This window comes from Cebus imitator, unplaced genomic scaffold (genome assembly GCF_001604975.1).
Source record: "Cebus imitator isolate Cc_AM_T3 unplaced genomic scaffold, Cebus_imitator-1.0 Scaffold125, whole genome shotgun sequence".
NCBI classification, from domain to species: domain Eukaryota; kingdom Metazoa; phylum Chordata; class Mammalia; order Primates; family Cebidae; genus Cebus; species Cebus imitator.
The window spans coordinates 2795369-2815640 of record NW_016107440.1 but is presented as its reverse complement, the minus strand read 5'-3'; positions in this window follow the sequence as shown (position 1 = coordinate 2815640).

Here is a 20272-nt window from a genome sequence, read left to right as displayed (position 1 = left end):
CAATGGATAGTAAGATAATTTCTAAGACAAGCAAGAAGATACTTTCTAAGACAAGAAGAAGTAAGATAATTTCTAAGAGAAGCAAGAAATAAAACTCCAATAGGTTATAGAATAACAACATGATCCATGTATTAATATTACACTTTGTATCCGCCACAGTGCTTTCCACCTATATCAGGAACTATTTAATGAAATTTTATATGTGAGTAGAACCTTTATACTTTTCAAAAGTACCTTCACATCTCTCATCTGATGCTCACAATGCCCTGTGAAATAGGTAGAGCAGGTTTCATTCAGTTTTATAATACTAAAACAGACAGAAAAGTTAAGAGATAAATTACATGTCAGCTGTAGGCCAGAGACAGAATGCAGGGGTCCAGAACTCCTGATCCCATGCTTATCCAAAAGATGTCTGCAGACCATTATTCCTCCACCCACACAGTATTTATTATGCAACAACTGTGTTCCAGGAACTATTTAGTTATTAGGAATACAACAGAGAACAAGAATATACATATTTCTACCCTTAGGAAGCTTCCAGTGTAGTGAGAGTCATTACTTAAGTAACAGTACAAATAAATGCAAAGCTGCACTTGTGATAAACATTATAATGGGGTACTGAGTGCTATGAGAACATATAATGTGGGAGAGTTGACCATCAGAGAGGTTGAGAAAGGATTCACCTTAGGAACTAATGATAAAGCTCATTGACTAGTCTTTAAACAAAATCTAAAACAATTTTTTTTAAAAAAAATAAAGCTCAGATCTGAAGGGTAGACATTATATAGATAAAGAGGCAAAGGGAACATCATGTGTAAAAGACCTACTATGTTGGGGGGGGCATGTAAAATACAAGAAATTTTTTTTAAAAGCAGACTGGATGACACACTGCCTGATGTGCAACTTATAGGAATCAGAGTACCAAAGTGTAAGATTAGAGCTGGTGTTTTTTAACAAGCTCCCCAACCAGGTGTGGTGGATCACGTCTGTAATCCCAGTACTTTGGGAGGCTGAGGCAGGTGGATAACCAGAGATCAGGAGTTCGAGTCTGGCCAACATAGTGAAATCCTATCTCTACTAAAAATACCAAATGCTAGCCTGGCATGGTGGCGGGCACCTGTAGTCCCAGCTACTCAGGAGGCTGAGACAGAACTGCTCGAACCCCGGGAGGTAGAAGTTGCAGTTAGCTGAGATCGTGCCACTGTACTCCAGCCTGGGTGACAAGAGCGAAACTCCGTCTCAAAAAAAAAAAAAAAGCAAACAAACAAAAGAAAACGAGCTCCCCATGTAATCTACAACACAGTAAGGTTTCCATGACTCCTGCCCTATTCCAGTGACTATTTCAGAGCATCCAGATGTTTCACTCAGGAATAGAGGGTGACTGAAAACAACGCAAAAATAGAACTGCTACATCCATTCAGACGCTGCTGAATTATCTGCATTCTAGAGGGAGGGTGGTATCACTTTTTCTTCTTTCCTTTTCTTCGGTTTTTTGTTTTTTCTTTTTGAGACGGAGTTCGCTTTTGTTGCTCAGGCTGGAATGAAATGGTGCAATATCGGCTCACTGCAACCTCCACCTCCCGAGTTCAAGTGATTCTCCTGCCTCAGCTTCCTGAGTAGCTGGGATTACAGGCATACGCCACCACACCCGGCTAATTTTTTGTATTTAGTAGAGATGGGGTTTAACCATATTGGTCAGGCTGGTCTGGAACTCCTGACCTGAGATGATCCACCCACCTCGGCCTCCCAAAGTGCTGGAGCTACCGCGCCTGCGCCCGGCCTCGATTTTTTTAATTTTTCAAGACACAAAAGTCTTGCTTTGTTGCCCACGGTTGATCTGAAACTGCTAGCTTCAAACAATCCTTCCGCCTTGGCCTCCCAAACTGATGGGATTGCCGGCCTTAGCCCCCATCATTTCTAATTTGGAAAGGAAGATTTTATGAAGGTGGTGACATCTGCCGTACGCTTTTAGGGGTAAATTGAACTTTCACAGATAGAAAAAGGCTGCTGCTTAGATAAAGAAATGAAGAGACTGAAAAGATAACCCTGGTAAGGCAAGGTGGCTCGTGCCTGTAATCCCAACACTTTGGGAGGCCAAGGCAGAAAGGATCACTTGAGGCCAGGAATTGAATAGCAGCTGGAGCAACACAGCGAGACCCTGTCTCTACCAAAAAAAAAAAAAAAAAAAAAAAAAAAAAGCCAGTGGTGGTGTGAGTCTGTCTGTAATCCTAGCTACTTTTAAAGCTGAAGCTGGAGGACCACTGAGCCCAGGAGTTTGGGACTGCAGTGAGCTATAATTCTATGATTGTGCCACTATATTACAGTCTAAGCTAATGATCAAGACCCTGTCTCTTAAAGAAACTAAAAACAAACAAAAAAAGGATACCCCTTGCTGCTTCATATGAGTGTGAATATTTTATTTTACCGCTGCCCTTCCTAAATGGCACTTATTTCTAGAAATATCATTCCCATAATACCTGAAAGTTGCTGAGCTCTCATAGCTTACAAACCTTTGTTTAATTTTATACTGACAACAAATTCTATTACATTGCAAGAGCAGATTTTGCAGATAAAACTAGCTGGGGGAGGTTTACTTGTGCAAAGTCACATTTCAACACTGCTCTTTACTTTTAACATGTAGATTCCTAACCTATATGATGTGGAAAAGTTATCAAAGTCTCTTATCTGAAATATAGAGAACTGAGAAGGCCTGGGATACCAGACATACAAGACATAAAGTTTGTTATCTGAAATATGGAGAACTGAGCAGGCCTGGGGTACCAGACATATAAGAACTCTAGCGTGACAAATTGGGACAAATGCCTGTTATTCTGGCTTAAATTAATAAAGATAATGAGCAAGAGGTCTCCTGAGGCAGTCAAAAAGAGAAAATGGCAGACAGAGATTCAATGAGGCATCTGTGATAGCACCTAATAAATGAAGTATAAAAAAAATTATGGATAAGGGAGAAAAAAACAAAACAAATCTAAGTAGCACAATATACTGAAGGACAAAAATGAATAGATGGGGGACACATGTTTCACCTTCAAAACTTACTTTCTAATTTTAAAGTTATTTTTCAGTTTTCTCCCAGAAATTACCTTCAAGAAAACTCTGATGATCACTTTCTAAATCTATGTTGTTCTTGGCCATAAAACATGTTTATGCTTCTCCGCCTTCTCTAACACAGGGGAGCTCTAAATGATAAAATAATAGTCTTGCCTTTAATAGAGATTAAACCTCCACTTTATGCAAAATATTATGGAAGATACAAAGAGGAGGTCTCCGGTCTCAAGGTTAGTATTTTAGCACCACCAGTAGGTACTAAGAATACTTCCCAAGATTGTATTCAAGAAAATGTGTTGGGTTGTACTCTATTTTCATAAACAAAAAGGAATTTTTTTTTTTTTAGACGGAGCTGCTGCCCAGGATGGAGTGCAGTGGCACGATCCCAGCTCACTGCAACCTCTGCTTCCCGCGTTCAAGTGACTCTCTTGCCTCAGCCTCCCGAGTAGCTGGGACTACAGGCACCCATCACCACACCCGGCTAACTTTTGCATTTTTAGTAGAGATAGGGTTTTACCGTGTTAGCCAAGATGGTCCTGATCCCCTAACCTCATGATCCGCCCGCCCCAGCCTCCCAAAGTACTGGGATTATAGGCGTGAGCCACCATACCCAGTCAAAAAGGACTTTTTAAAATGAAAGAACAAAAATTTAAGAGCCATGATGAAAGAATTCCATGTCACAGAGAAACTGATCCAACAATTGGAGGACTTTAGGTTATGAATCTGTCTGGCCTACAGCAAGTACTCTCACAAGATGATAATGTGGTACACATAAGAATAATTTTTCCTTAGGATGGCATAAAGTTGGAAAGAACAGAGATTAAGAATAATCATTAACTGCTATTGAAAAAAACAGGATTTCAATGGCTTTGGAGAACAGAGGTTGCTCCTAAAGAACAGAGATTAAGAATTTCAGTGGCTATGGAGAAAAGAGATTATTCCTAAGGAACAGAGATTAGGAATAATCATTAACTGCTATATTAAAAAACAGAATTTCAATGGCTATGGATAACAAACAGTAACTTACTACTACAACCCCAAAGATTTAGGACATCTGTACAGAAATACTGATACCCACTTCAAAACCGCTAGAACCAGTTTATAAGTCTCTTTTTCCATCTCAGCTATACCACCCTCACTACCAATCTTACATCTTTCTTCTTGCCTGGCTGACTGGAAAGGTAGTGCGCTAACAACTGAAAAATACGTATATATAGAAAGAAGGTGATAGCCTATTTTTTTCCTTCACTCTTTTCAATACTACCATCTTATATCCTATACTACCTAAAATGAACATTATTGTACTTTAATTGTTGTAATTTAACAAAATTCTGTATTCCTGTTTTTATACTAAAAGTAGAATGAACGTAATTTTTACAAATCTTTCTTGCCCCCAAAACCCTCAGCACAGCTCTTTGAAAGTGGCCTTGGTTGCTGTTTTCTTTTTTCTTTTAAACCCTCTGGTTCAGTGGTCCTTGACGGGAAAAAGATTCTTACCTGTGTAATATAGAAAGTTTAAATTTATAATGGATGAATCTCTATAATCTAACTCTCAGATATTAAAAAGATTCATTTTCTCTGTGCCAAAGACAAGTGGATTTGTGAAGCAATCGAGTTCATCTCATTTGACATGAAATCATTCTCATTTTAGCTCAAAGTGCCTAATATGTTCTTGGGAACCACTCAACTATCTTTCATTTCTCACAGTGGATAATTACATGTTTTAGAGTACAGCTGAATCTCACTACAAGTAAAGAAAGTACACAGAGGAAATTTCCAGGCAAAAAGTAGTCTAGTGACCAGTTTTATTATTATTATAGTTTAAATGTGTAATACATAGTATATACATGGATTATATTAATTCATATAATTATAAATATTATTATTGCTATATTTTAATTGCTCATAAAAGTAATACTGGTGAAAGGAATTGGCCTGGCATAAAACTACAGTGTATAACAGTGTGAGCAGTTCTTCTCTTAAGAGAAAAATAAGTTGTGTTACACCCACTTTTGATTCCTACAGTCAAGAATCAGAGGGTTAAAATAAACTGGAGTTTATACATGTACTAAAACATTAACAATTTTTACACTCTCCTTAAGAGGTAATTATAGTTGGTACTGTGAAAAAGAGACATCTTTTCACACTTAGCATTCTTCAACGGGAGGAACTATTAAGGACCAACTATGTATAACAACAACAATGGTGATGATGATACATTACATAAAAATAGCAAAAGCACTTTATATGTATTTTCTTACGTATTTTTTTATTTGACCCTCATTGTAATTACAGAGAGTAGGCATCACTATTAACATTTTAAAAAGAAGAAAACCAACACTCAGAGTAAATAACAAACCACTAAGTAATTTACTAAACAGTATCTTTGACAAGTATCAGAGTCAAGATTACATATTAGAGGTGACTAAGCTCAGTACACTCTTCTATACTATACTGCAGTAATGGACTGCAAAATAAAGCTGCAAATTATACTCATCTCACAGTGTATGTTCTTTGTAACATGACGTTGCTGCTCTTCTATCATGTTTTTAAGTTTTTAATTTGATAAAATGGAATTTATCAATATTCCTCTATTGTTCACATTTTTTGGTTTCTCTCTAGGAAACTCGGCCTTAGCAAAGTTATATTTTCTTCTGTATTCTTCTAGAAGCTTTATCCTCCAGCTCTTAGGTTTAAGACTATAATCCACTCAACTTAATTTCTGTATATGTTATGAAATAAGGGTCAAGAAACGCTCCCCCTTACCCTCACATGGATATCCAGTTCTTCCACCAACATTTGCTCAATGAATTACCTTGGCACATGTGTCAAAAAGTAATCAGCCATAAACAAAAGTCTTTCTAGACTCTATTCTGTTCAGCTGATCTATCCTATGCTAACATCACACAATCTTAAATTGTGTAATCCCTCTACGTTTTTTTAAATTGGGTTATTGAAGGTATTCTGAATTTCCATATAAACTACAGACTCAGCTTATCAAGTTCTATAAAAGCCTCCCAGGGATTTGAGATTGGGTTCAACCTATGGCTCAATTTGAAAAGAAATGAAAATTACAATTATTGAATCTTTTGATCGATTAACATAGTAATTATCTTAATTTATTCAGGTTTTCTTTAACTTCTGTAGCAGTGTTGTATGTTTTTCAGTACCAGGTCTTGTATACATTTATTATTTTTTCTTAAGCATTTTATTTTTTGATGCCATTATAAGTGGCAATGTTATTGTGCTTTCCCTTTCCAGTTGTTCATTTGTAATATAAGGGTGTACAGAACTAAAAATGATTTCTGTATATTATTTCATGTATCCTGTGACTTTAATAAACTAACTTCATAATTCTAAGAGTTTTTAAAAACGTATCTCTTAGGATTTTTTTTTTTTTTACAAGCAAAGTTAGGTTGTCTGTGAATAAAGACAGCTTTGCTTCTTTTTTCCATAGTCCATATGCCTTTTATTTTCCTACTGGCTAGGAGCCATAATATATTTTGAATGGTAGTAGTACCTGAGAAATTCTTGCCCTATTGCCAAGAGAAAAGTCACAAGAGAAAAGCATTCAATCTTTCACCATTAAGCACGAAGTAAGTTTTAGGTATTTAGTAGACGCCCTCTATCAGTTTAAGAAAGTTCTTTTCTAAGCCTAGTTTGCTAAGTCTTGGTTTGTTTTTACATTATGAATGATGTCTTTCTACATCTATTGAACTGATCAGTTTTTCAACTTAAGTCTGTTAATGTGGTGAATCACATTGATTGATTTTAGACTGTTAAGCCATCCTTACACTTTTTGATATACAAACCTTTTAGTCACCATGTATTAATCTTTTATTTTATACTTTGGATTCAATTTATTTTGTTTATCATTTTATAATATTAAGGATTTTTGCATATGTTTCTAAGGTACACTGACCTATAGATTTCCTGTAATGTCTTTGTCTTAGTATTCTAGTAATGCTGGCCTCATGAGTTGAGAAGTGTTACCCTTCTCTTCTATTTTCTGAAAGGGTTTTTATGAAATTGGCATTCATTATTTCTTCTTTAAATACTTGGAAGAACATTAATTAATTCACCATTAAGCCATGGAGTTTTCTTTGTAGGAAAGGTTTTCAGCTATAAATCTAATTTTTTTTTGGAGATGGAGTCTCGCTCTGTCGCTGGGCTGGAGTGCAGTGGCATGACCTCGACTCACTGCAACCTCTGCCTCTCAGGTTCAAGCAATTCTCTTGCCTCAGCCTCCCAAGTAGCTGGGACTACAGGCATGCACCACCATGTCCAGCTAATTTTTGTATTTTTAGTAGAGACGGAGTTTCACCATGTTGGCCATGATGGTCTCCATGTCTTGACCTCGTGATCTGCCCAACTCGGCCTCCCAAAGCACTGGGATTACGGGCGTGAGCCACCGCACCCAGCCCAATTTCTTTACAAAACATATTAAAGACCACTATAGACTTTAATAGGGGTTTTTCAGATAATTTCTTCTTGAGTGAGCTTTGATAATTTGTGTCCCTCAAGGAAAATGACCATTTATCAAAGTTGTCAAATTTACTGGAATAAAGTCATTCATAATATTCTCTTATTATTCTTTTGATGTTTGCAGATTCTGTAGTGTTATCACCTCTTACATTCCAGATAGTGTTAATTTGTGCCTCTTCTTTTTTTCTAGATCAGTCTACCTAGAGGTGTATCATTTTTCTTGATCATGATTTCAAAGCAACCAGCTTTGGGAGGTTTGCTGATTTTTCCTACTTTTCTATATTATTGATTAATGTCCTTGTATTTATTTCCCTCTGTTTACTTTGGGTTTCATTTGCTTATTTTTTCTAGTTTCTTAAGCTATAAGTTCAGATCACTTATTTGGCAGTCTATTTAGTTTACAGGTCTCTGAATCAAGAGTTGCCATACTGGAGGAACTGAACTTGAGAAGTCTTACTCACATATGGACCTGATGTAGATCAAGAGATCCTGGACTTCAGAGAGTCTGGTTACAATCAGGTATGCCTTTTGAGCATTTAGGGAGAGGATGAGTGTTTGCATGTGGGAGAAATATGAATTGCAGTGGCTAGAGGGTACACCATGACATATTATTTACATAGATCGTCATAACTGCTCCTTTACAATGTGACTTTGCCCTTCTTTCCATCAAAAAAAAAAGAGTACAGGATATGACTGGACTTGAACTTGCTTTTATAAACAGAATGTGACAAAAGTGAGGTTATATGACTTTTGACTATAAATCTTGTGCCTCTGCTAGCTTCTGCTTTTTACTTTCTTTGGAGAGCTACGCAGAGATCACCATGTAAAGAAAATAATCCGGTTTATTAGAAGCTGCCTTGGTTCTCCTCTGATTTAATACCAGATCTCCAACATCAGGGAGAACCAAGGGACCCCAAGCCAACCGTCTGACATGTAGTTAAGGCCATTTTGAACCTCCTAGGCCAGCCACACCTCCGCCTAAATGCAGCTACTAAGTAAGTGTGGACACAATCAACAGAGTAACAGCCCAACAAACCCTCAAAATCATTGAGAAATAGCAAATTCTTGTTGTTTTAAGTCAGTTAGTTTTAAAATGGCTGGTCAGTCTATGAATAAACTACTCAGTACTGATAAAAAAAAAATAGATGAGAAGATTTTGTTCTTGAAGGTTTGAGAATAAGGGGGAAACACGTGGATTAAAGTTGACTTAAATACTGCTAACCCTATTTTCTTAAAACCATGAAAGCAAAAAGAAAAAAATGATGAGTATGAGGCAGAAAAACTTAAATAAGAGATTCCTATAATTTATATACCAGCTTTACACTGTCTGTCAGGGTCTACTAATCCATATTCTCTTTAGAAAGCAGAATTTATAAGCCATTCTCAATGGTAGTCAGAATCACCCTTCAAACCCGTAACTCAAATAATGCCATACTCCCACTTAAAATCTTGCAATTCCTTTCCTACTGTACATAGGTTAAAATTTAAATTCCATGTCATGATCTATACTCTCTTATAAGATTTGGCCTCTGCCCTTCACTATGTCCTAGGCACAGTTGCCTTCTTTCTGATCTGTGAATACCTGAAGCCAATTCCTCCTTTCAGCTTTTTTAACTGTTCATTCTGCCTAAAATACTCTTTTTACAGTTGGTTCTTTCTTACTACTCTGGTACTAGTTTAAATGTCACATCAAAGAGACCTTTCTTGAGCCCCTATGTTTAAAATACTACCATAACCCTGACTTACATGCTTCTAGCACTTACTACTATCTAAAATTATTTTTATTTATTTATAAGTATTCAGGTTTTCAGAATTAAAAGCATAAATGCATATTTTAGTCTCTTTTCGTTTTATTTTAAATATGACTATCCATACAATGACTACCTGCACAACTTCAGAAAGCCCCCTTATTTGTATATTTACTGAGATGAAATATTTTTTTATTAGTACCTAAGTAATTACTAGTAATCTGAAACTAATTTTCTTTTCTTTTCTTTTTTTGCAAGGCTGGTGATTTTGTATGTTGAGCTTATAGTTAATAACTCTGGTAAGTTCTTTTGTTACTTCTAATAATATGTCAATAAATAGGCCTTGCTCAGTAGCTCACACCTATAATCCCAGCACTTTCGGAGGCCGAGGCAGGTGGGTCACTTGAGGTCAGGTGTTCGAAACCAGCCTGGCCAACATGGTAAAACCCCATCTCTACTAAAAATACAAAAATTAGCCGGGCATGGTAGCAGGCACCTGAAATCCCAGCAATTTGGGAGGCTGAGGCAGGAGAATTGCTTGAACCCGGAAGGCAGAAGTTGCAGGGAGCTGAGATCATACCACTACACTCCAGCCTGGGTGACAGAACAAGACTCTATCTCAAAAAAAAATTCAATAAACTTTCTTAGATTTTCTATGTAGATAATAAGTTTGTCTTCAAATAATAGTAAGATTCCTATCTGATTCCTGATTTGATAGAAACACAGTTTCACCATAAATATAAGAAATTTTCTTTGGGTTTTGCTTGGAAGTACGTCAAATCTGTGGATTGACTTATTGGTAATACATTTTATAGTTTATTTCTCAAAGACCAAGGTATCTGCCATGTCCCTCTCTTTTTCTGCATTTATATTTATATTTAGGTCTTTTTAAAGTCATACATTCATATCTTCTTTATGCCTATTAGTAAAGTTTTAAATTATCCCCCAAATGTTATGCATATTTTGATATGTGGCCAGAGGGAGACTCTTCAACTTGGCTTTTGAGTCCTTTTGACATGCTTTTAGTAGTCTCTGTTAACTGGTGTTATCACATGATACATGATCATTTTGTACATTTCTTTTTTTTTTTTTTTTTTTAACATGTTTCAAGGTGTCTATAATATGGTCACCTCTCATTTATAATTTGCAAAGTAACTCATTTATTTATTTATTTATTTTAAAAAGAAAAAGAAAAAAAGGATGAAGGAGAGGAAGGAGGAAGAGGAAGAGGAAGAGGAAGAGGAAGAGGAAGAGGGACAGAGAACAGGAGTATTGCTTTATTGCCCAGGCTAGAATGCAGTCTAAAAATGGGTATTGAAAACCTCTTTTATGCCAATAATTGTGCTTAATAATGGAGACAGGAAGAAATGAGGGAAGAAAATAACAAACAAGCAGCCAACCAATATTTCATTTAAACCTGTGAAATGCTATATGATTACTGAGGAATGATTTACTTCACTTTTAGAGTAGGTGTGATGTGGTACTGATAAGAGTGTATATTTTGTGTATTTCAAGTGGAGAGTTCTATAAATGTTTATCAAGTTTAGTTGCTCCGGAGCTGAGTTCAAGTCCTGGATATACTTGTTAATTTTGTCTCGTTGATCTGTCTAATATTGATGTTAAAGTCTCCCACTATTATTGTGTGGGAGTCTAAGTCTGTAGGTCTTATGTATCTGGATGCTCCTGTGTTGGGTGCATATATACTTAAGATCGTTAGCTCTTCTTGTTGCATTGATCCTTTTACCATCATGTAATGTCCTTCTTTGCCTCTTTTGATCTTTGTTGCTTTAAAGTCTATTTTATCAGAGGCGAGAATTGCAACTCCTGCTTTTTATTTATTTATTTTTGCTCTCCATTTGGTTGGTAAATTTTTCTCCATCCCTTTGTTTTGAGTCTTTGTGTATTCTTCCATATGAGATGGGTCTGGATGCAGCATATCAATGGGTTTTGGCTGTGTCTTTTGATTCGGGGATTTAGTCAATTTAAATTTGAGATTAATAATAATATATGTGAGTTTAATGCTGCCATTTGATGCTAGCTGGATGTTTCACCCATTAGTTGATGTAAGTTCTTCATTATGTTGATGCTCTTTACTTTTTGGTATATTTTTGGAAAGGCTGATATTGGTTGTTCCTTTCTATGTGTAGTGCTTCTTTCAGAAGCTCTTGTAAAGCAGGCCTGGTGGTGATGAAATCTCTGAATACTTGCTTGTTCACAAAACAGTTTATTTTTCCTTTGTTTGTGAAGCTTAGTTTGGCTGGATATGAAATTCTGGGTTGAAAGTTCTTTTCTTTAAGGATGTTGAATATTGGTCCCCACTCTCTTCTGGCTGTAGGGTTTCTGCTGAGAGATCTGCTGTGAGTCTGATAGGCTTCCCTTTGTGGATAACCTGACCTTTCTCTCTGGCTGCCCTCAGTATTTTCTCCTTCATTTCAACCCTGGTGAATCTGATGATTATGTGTCTTGGGGTTGGTCTCTTTGAGGAATATCTTTGTGGTGTTCTCTGTATCACCAGAAGTTGAATATTGTCCTGCCTTGCTAGGTTGGGAAAGTTTTCCTGGATAATATCCTGAAGAGTATTTTCCAGCTTGGATTCATTCTCTTCATCACATTCAGGTACACCTATCAAACGTAAATTAGGTCTTTTCACATAGTCCCATATTTCTTGGAGACTTTGCTCATTCCTTTTTAGCCTTTTTTCTCTAATCTTGTCTTCTTGTTTTATTTCATTAAGTTGGTCTTCAACCTCTGATATCCTTTCTTCTGCTTGATCAATTCGGCTGTTAAAACTAAGTTCTCGTGTTGTGTTTTTCAGCTCCATTAATTCACTTATATTACTCTCTAAATTGTCTATTCTCGTTAGCATTTTGTCAAACCTTTTTTCAAAGTTCTTTGTTTCTTTGCATTGGGTTAGAACAAGTTCTTTTAACTCACAGAAGTTTCTTATCATCCACCTTCTGAAGCCTACTTCTGTTAATGGAACACACTCGTTCTCCATCAGGCCTTGTTTCGTTGCTGATGAGGAACTGTGATCCCCTTTAGAGAGAGAGGTGTTCCGATTTTGGGTATTCTCAGCCTTTTTAGGCTGGTTTCTTCCCTTCGTTATAAATTTATCCATCTGTCGTCTTTGTGATTACCGACTTTCTAATTAGGTTTCTGAGTGGACATCCAACTTGTTGATTCCCAGCACTGGAATCTGAGCAACCCAATGCGCAGGCCAAAACAGTGGCATTAAGATTGATAGTGCTTTTCTGCTCGGAAATCTCTGGTCTGGCTTCCTTCTTGAGTCCGTCCTTCGATCAGCTGAATAGGCAACTCTGCCTTCCCGGAGCTCCAAACGCCAAAAGGGGACCCAGTCACGTTTACTCTGCACCAAGAACCGCCGCGCTGGCCACAAGAGTCGCGCTGGCGACTCATGCGGCTCCTCCGCTGGGAATCTCCTGGTCCGTGAGCAACAAAAATTCGTCTGAAAGTGTGGCATCCTCTCGTTCTCTGCGCTTTCACTGGGGGATACCTAGAATTATTTATTCTATATGTCCTCCCAGCCCTATTGAATGAGAGATTGTTTCAGGCTGGTTCACCATCTATCCTAGGATCTTACACAGTTTCTGGCACATAAAAGGTGCTTGTTTTCCTAGTAATTACGTTATGTAAAGATAAGGTACTGGCTGGGCGCAGCAGCTCACGCCTGTAATCCCAGCACTTTAGGAGGCCATGGCAGCAGTATCACTTAAGCCCAGGAGTTCAAGACTGGCCTGGGCAACAGAAGGAGATCCCATCTCTACAAAAATGAAAAAATTAGCTGGGCACGGTGGTGCATTCCTGTGGTCCCAGCTACATGAGAGGCAGAGGTGGGAGGATTACTTGGGCCTGGGAGGAAGAGGCTGCAGGGAGCTGTGATTGTACCACTGCATGCCAGCTTGGGTAACAGAGCAAGACCCTGTCACAAACAACAACAGAGATAAGGTATTAGCTTTGGACTTTCATTCCACCCCACTGGGACGGGAGATGAGAAAGATCAAACTCCCCGTTAATGGAAAATGAAGTATTTTTAAAGGTACAAGTATTAGATTATCTAATAAGCTGTCACACTTAACTAAATACAGTCTGTTCTAGTACAACCCCCACACTTCATGCTACTGATCAGGACTATGCATGAGCACAGGAAACAAAACTAGTGTTTCCTAGGACAAAGTTCAGACTACAATTGTCTTCACAGAAGAACTGAAAACACAATCTAAACTGTCACGATATATCTTTCTACATTTGTTATTTTTTAATCATGTGGAATATATATTAGGTATTAAAAAATAATCTAGCTAGCTTAATGAGATGTAAAAAATAATATTAAGTTTAATGCAAAAAAATCACTTTTTCAGTTAGCATTTCATGCCAAAAATCAACGTGATAACAACAAAAATGACAACAACAAAAGAGGGTTGAAGAGAAAGGGCAGACAAGTCATTCCCAGAAAGATTTCTGATGACTCTCTCAGTACTATGTCATATAATCATAGATCATTTACCAATCATTTATATTCAGAATACCCAGCTAAGTGCTAGGTGACATGTTCCCTACCATCAAAAGTTTCAGGGTAAGAAAAATATAGTCAACACAAACCAAACAATAATTTAAGAATGCACAGATTAAATTACACATGGTACAAAAAATATACATTAGCCGGACACGGCCATGTGTAATTGCAGCACCTTAGGAGGCTGGGGTAGGCAGATCACAAGGTCAGGAGTTTGAGACCAGCCTGGCCAACATGGCGAAACCCCATCTCTACTAAAAATACAAAAATTAGGCCAGGTGCGGTGGGTCACACCTGTAATCCCAGCACTTCAGGAGGCTGAGGTGAGCGGATCACCTGAGGTCAGAAGTTCGAAACTAACCTGGCCAACATGGAGAAACCCTGTCTCTAAATAAAAACAAAATAAAATAAAAATACAAAACTTAGCTGGGCGTGGCAGCAGGTACCTGTAATCCCAGCAACTCGAGAGGCTGAGGCAGGAGAATTGCTTGAACCTCAGAGGCGCAGGTTGCAGTGAGCCGAGATCGTGCCATTGCACTCCAGCCTGGGTGACAAGAGCAAGACTGCATCTCAAAAAAATTATATATAAAAACTGATTCAAAGAAGCAAATGATCACTGAGACTCTGATTTCAAAAAGGAGAAGGAAGGAGGGAGGGAGGGAAGGAGGAAGGAAGGGAGGGAGGGAGGGAGGGAAGGAGGAAGGAAGGGAGGGAGGGAGGGAAGGAAGGAAAGAAGGAAGGAAGGAAGGAAGGAAGGAAGGAAGGAAGGAAGGAAGGAAGGAAGGAAGTAAGTTAGTTAGTTAGTTTGGAAGGAAGTTTGGAAGGAAGGAAGTTTGGAAGAAAGGAAGGAAGGGTGGGCATTCCAGGAAAGTGGAATTGCTGTAACAAAGATGCTGAGAAAGAAAGAAACACAGAATATGCTTAAGGATACTGATTAGACTGGTTTGATTTAAACCTGGGGCTGGTAAAGGTAACTGTAAGGGACAAGGACAAAGACTAAAAACCACAGTGATATTTGCATAATACTTCACTTATACTGACTACCAAAATAGCAGCACAAGAAAGGGTGAACTGTAGAGGGCCTTGAATATCAAGTTATAAATATCTAACAGCGGTATCTAGGTGTCCAAGATGGAATACTCTATCACTAGAGGATAAAGAAACTGGAGACAGGAAGACTAGTTATAATAGTTCAGCAATAAGCTAAAAAGAACCCAGGTTAAAGTGACAGTGGTGGGAATAGAAAGGAAGACATTTATAAGACTATAGTGATAACTGGGGAAGGAAATCAAAAGGCTACCAGGTCTGAGACCTCAGTTACTAGGAGAACGATAGCAGAATTGAGAGAAATCTTTAAGTCCAGATGGGGAGGAGCTGTTTTTAGTAGTAAAAGGTCTGGTTCAGACATATGAGTTTAAAGCAATAGGAGGACATCCAGTTTCTAGAACCTTTATCACTCATTCCAAAGACAGTCTTCTATGCCCACCCTCACCCTAACCAAGAGAAATACGTTTCCCTGACGTTATGCCCAGTGCCCTTTATTCTCAAAAAGACTGGTGATATAGGAGGCGGGAATGAGGAGTGACTTACAGAGTCTCCTTTGCTGGTGATGGAAAGGTTTTGGAATTAGATACAGGTGATGGCTATTCAACATTGTGAACACACTAAATGCTACTGAATTGTACACAGACAGTAGGAAGGATCAGGAGTGTGGGTGGCAGGGGACAGCAGTGCTTCACTTTAAAATAGTCAAGAGTGGGTGGACCTCACAAATTTATTTCTCCAACTTGGAACTTTCCTCTGAACTCCAGACATGCATACTCAACAGCTCATCAAACTCAAGCAGGTCCAAAGGGAATGCATAAATGCCTTCCTCATCTCTCCATCTCAAATAAATACAATAAACAATAACAACCATCCTAGTTCAATAGAGAGCAATAACCTTATAACACTTATAAAACAGCCAGACCTTGAAGCTCTTCTTAGTATCTTACTCTTCCATTCCCCATATCCAATTTAAAGTCCTGTCAATTTAACATCCTAAATATTTGTGACATTTGTCATTTGTCCCTATCAATAGTCATCACCACTGCCATCACTACTACCCAAATTCAGGCTACCATCACCTTTATTTGATCAGTCTTTATTTATCCTGCCTTCTCACTTCCCTTCTCACGATCATTCTTTACAGAGCAACAAGAATGAGATTTTTCCAAACACACCCTCAACTTGCTTAAAACACTTCATATGCTTTCATTGCCCGCAGGATGAAGACCAATTTCCTTAAAACTTTATACAAAAGGCCATGGGTAATCTGACCCCACTTCACCCTTCCAGACTCATTTTGTACCATATCTCTCAGATTTCTTTCCCCCCAACTTTATTGGGGAATAAGAGACAAACAGAAATTATATATATTGAGGGCATACAATGTGATGTTGTGATATATGTATACATTGTGAAATGATTACCACAATCGAGATAATTAACGTATCTAACACTTCACACCATATAGTTACCAGGACGTATATGAGGTCTCCAGAACTTATTCATCTTGTAACCAAAAGTTTGTACCCTTTAACCAACACATCGCCATTTCTCCCCTGCAACCTACCTTTGGTAATTACTCTTCTATTTCTATGAGTTCAACTTTGAAAGATTCTACATACAAGTAAGATCATGTGGTATTTGTCTTTCTGTGCCTGATTTCACTTAACATAATGTCCTCCAGGTCCATCTATGTTACCACAAATAGAATGTTATCCTTATTTTCTTTTCGATGCAACAATATCCTTCTTTCCTAATGAATAATCTTGTACTGTGCATATGTGTGTCATACACACACTACATTTTCTTTATCCATCTAGGGGCAGAACTTAGGTTGTTTCTATATCTTGGCTATTGTGAATAATGCTGAAATGAACACAGTGTGCATGGACAGTGACTTTATTGCTTCTGGATATATACCCACAAGTAGGATTGATGGATCTCATATAATCATTCTGTTTTTAATTTTTTGAGGAACTTCCATACTGTTTTCCATAACAATTGTACTAATTTGCATTCCCAATACACCTCTCAGAGTTATTGACACTAATCATGCCAGCTGATCCTTATACTTGTCAAATTCCAACTTAACACAGGGCTTCCACTTTGATTGGTTTTTTCTTCTCCCTTAGACTGATTAACTTCTATTCATCCTTCAGATCTTAAGAAGTACTTTCTTGGAAAGTTTCCATTGGCTTCACATACTAGGGCAAACTGGTATGCATAACACCCTGCATCTTTAGTTTAGAATAGTTGTTTATGGTAGTAGTTTTTTTTTTTTTTTTTTTTAGATGGAGTTTTGCTCTTGTTGACCAGGCTGGAGTGCAATAGCACTATCTTGGCTCCCCACAACCTCTGCCTCCTAGGTTCAAGCAATTCTCCTGCCTCAGCCTCCCGAGTAGCTGGAATTACAGGCACCACCGTACCTGACTAATTTCTTATTTTTAATAGAGACAGGGTTTCCCCATGTTGGTCCGGCTAGTCTCGAACTCCTGACCTCAGGTGATCCACCCACCTCAGTCTCCCAAATTGAGTAGTAGTTGTTTATAGGAGTTGTTCCAGTGGTACTGTGGTTTAGATATGGTTTGTTTGTACCCACCAAGTCTCATGTGGAAATATGATTCTCACTGTTGGTGATGGGGACTAGTGGAAGGTGTCTGGGTTGTGGGGACAGATTCTTCAAGAATGGCTTGGTGCCATTCTCAAGGCAGCAAGTTCTCACTCATAACACCTCCCTCCCTTCCTTCTTCTTTTCCTCCTCCTCCTCCTCTTCCCCTCTTGCCATGTGATCTCTGCACTCAGGCTCACTTTTGCCTTCCACCATTAGTAGAAGTAGACTGATGCCCTCACCAGAAGCAGATGCTAGTGTCATGCTTCTCGTACAGCCTGCAGAACAATGAACCAAATAAACCTCTCTTCTTTATAAATTTATACATTACCCAGTCTCAGATATCCCTTTATAGCAACACAAATGGACTACAAGTGACAAGTTTATTATTTTAAAATATGTATTTTTCTTCTTAATTTTTGTGGGAACACAGTAGGTACATACATTTATGGGTTACAAGAGATAGTTCTGATACAGGCATGCAATGCATACTAACCACATCAGTATCAATGGGGTATCCATCCCCTCAAGCATTTTATCCTTTGTGTTTCAAACACTCTGATTATAGTCTTAGTTATTTTAAAATGTACAATTACTTTATTTTTTACTACAACCATCCTGTTGTGCTAGCAAATACTAGGTCTTATTCGTTCTTTCTCACTATTTTTTAGTACCTGTTAACTAACCATCCCTACTTCCTCCCCAGCCTGGGCAAAAAGAGTGAAACTCCATCTCAAAAAAAATAAAAGAATACCATAAACAAAAATCATCTCAAAGCCGATCAAAATACCTCAACATAAGAACTAAAACTATAAAACTCTTAGAGGAAAATCTTTATGGCATCAGATTTAGCAAGGATTTCTTGGGCAAGGCACTAAAAGCACAGGTAACCAAAAAATAAATTAGATAAATTGGATTTTATTAAAATTAAAAACTTATGTACAAACACCACTATAACAAGAAAGAAAAAATAACCTACATTATCAGAAAATATATATGCAAATCATATATATATATCTGATAAGATATTAATATCCAAAATATATTAAGATGTCCGAAACTTAGCAACAACAATAACAACAAAACAGCCTAATTCAAAAATGGGCAAAGGGTTTAAACAGACATTTCTCCAAAGAAGATATGTAAATGACCAATAAGCACATGAAAATATGCCCAAGGACATTAGTCATTAGGGAAATAAAAATCAAAACCTCATGGGATACCACTCCACACTATGATGGCTAGAATTAAAAAAACAAAAAAGGGAAAAGTAACAAATGGTGAGGATGCGAAAAACCAGAACCCTTATACACTGCTGGTAGGGGTACAAACTCGTACAGCCACTGTGCAAACAGTTTGGGGTTTCCTCAAGAAGTTAAACAAAATTACAAGATGACCCAGCAATTCCACTTCTAGTGTACTTTAAAGCATCTCTAGATTACTTATAATACCTAATACAATGTAAAGGCCATGTAAAAGGTTGTTACACTGTATTGTTTAGGGAATAATGACAAGAAAAAAGTATTGGTATATATACCAAAGAAATGGAAACAGGTGGTCAGATGAAAACTTCTTTATTAGCTCTTAGTTTTAGCTCTTATTTCATAGCAATATCCATCAATTTGGACAATTTGAATGGATAAACACAATGTGGCATATCCACAACATGGAATATTATTCAACTATAAAAATAATGAGTCATGCTACAGTAGAGATGAACCCTAAAACATTATGCTGTGCAAAATAAGACAGATTCAAAAGGTAGTATGTTATGTGATTCCATTTATATGAAATGTCCAGAGTAGGCAAATCCACAGAAACAGGAAGTAGACTTGCAGTTGCTAGGGAATGAGGGCAGGAGAGAATCAGCAGTGACTGCACACTGGGCGTAAGTTCCTTCTTAACTGAACCCTAGATGAAAAACTTCTGAACCAGGCAGTGGCGACAGTTGTGCAACAGTGTACATGTATTTAATGTCATTGAATTGTACACATTAAAATAGTTAAAACGGTCAATTTTTGGTTATGTGTATTTACATAATTTTAAATTTTAAGGGAAAACAAAGAACAAGTATAAAAAAGGGATAATGCCCACCCACCTGTTGGCTTTTCTATAGCATTACCTGATGTGTAAAGAGAGATCAGACACACAGTATCACTTTACTCAAAATAAATTATTATTATTCTAGGGAACTATTACTGTGCCAGAAAAGTACGGCTGCTACCAAAGTACACTCTGGATAAATGATTTTCACAGTAGTAATTTATAGAATATACTAGAAATGATATACTGTTACTCCTCTTCAAACTTAATGTGTTCAAAGTCTCCATTACAGATTAAGAATAATTTAAGAAAATAACATAAAATTAAGGCCTAATGAGTTAACTAGAGGTCTGAGAACTGTGTGAGATTATGTAGAAATTGTGTATGTATATTACTATGAGCATTCATAATTTTTTAACTGTACCCAGGTTAGCAAATACTGGTAAGTCGCAAAGAAAACATAATGCAAAGAATGCTTTGCTTCATTTCTCAAAGCACGGATCTGTCTTTGCAAAGATAAAAGTGCTTTAAAAAGTAGAATTCAAAAATAAAAGTCCAAGAAAGTAATGCTCTATTACAGTTGTCCCTTGGTATCCACAGGCAGTCGGTTTCAGGACCACCCTCTGTATCACCTCCCCACAGATACCAAAACCCATGGATGCTCAAATCCCTTAAGTAAAATAATGTAGCATTTGCAAGGAACCTACGCACATCCTCTGGTATACTTTAAAGCATCTCTAG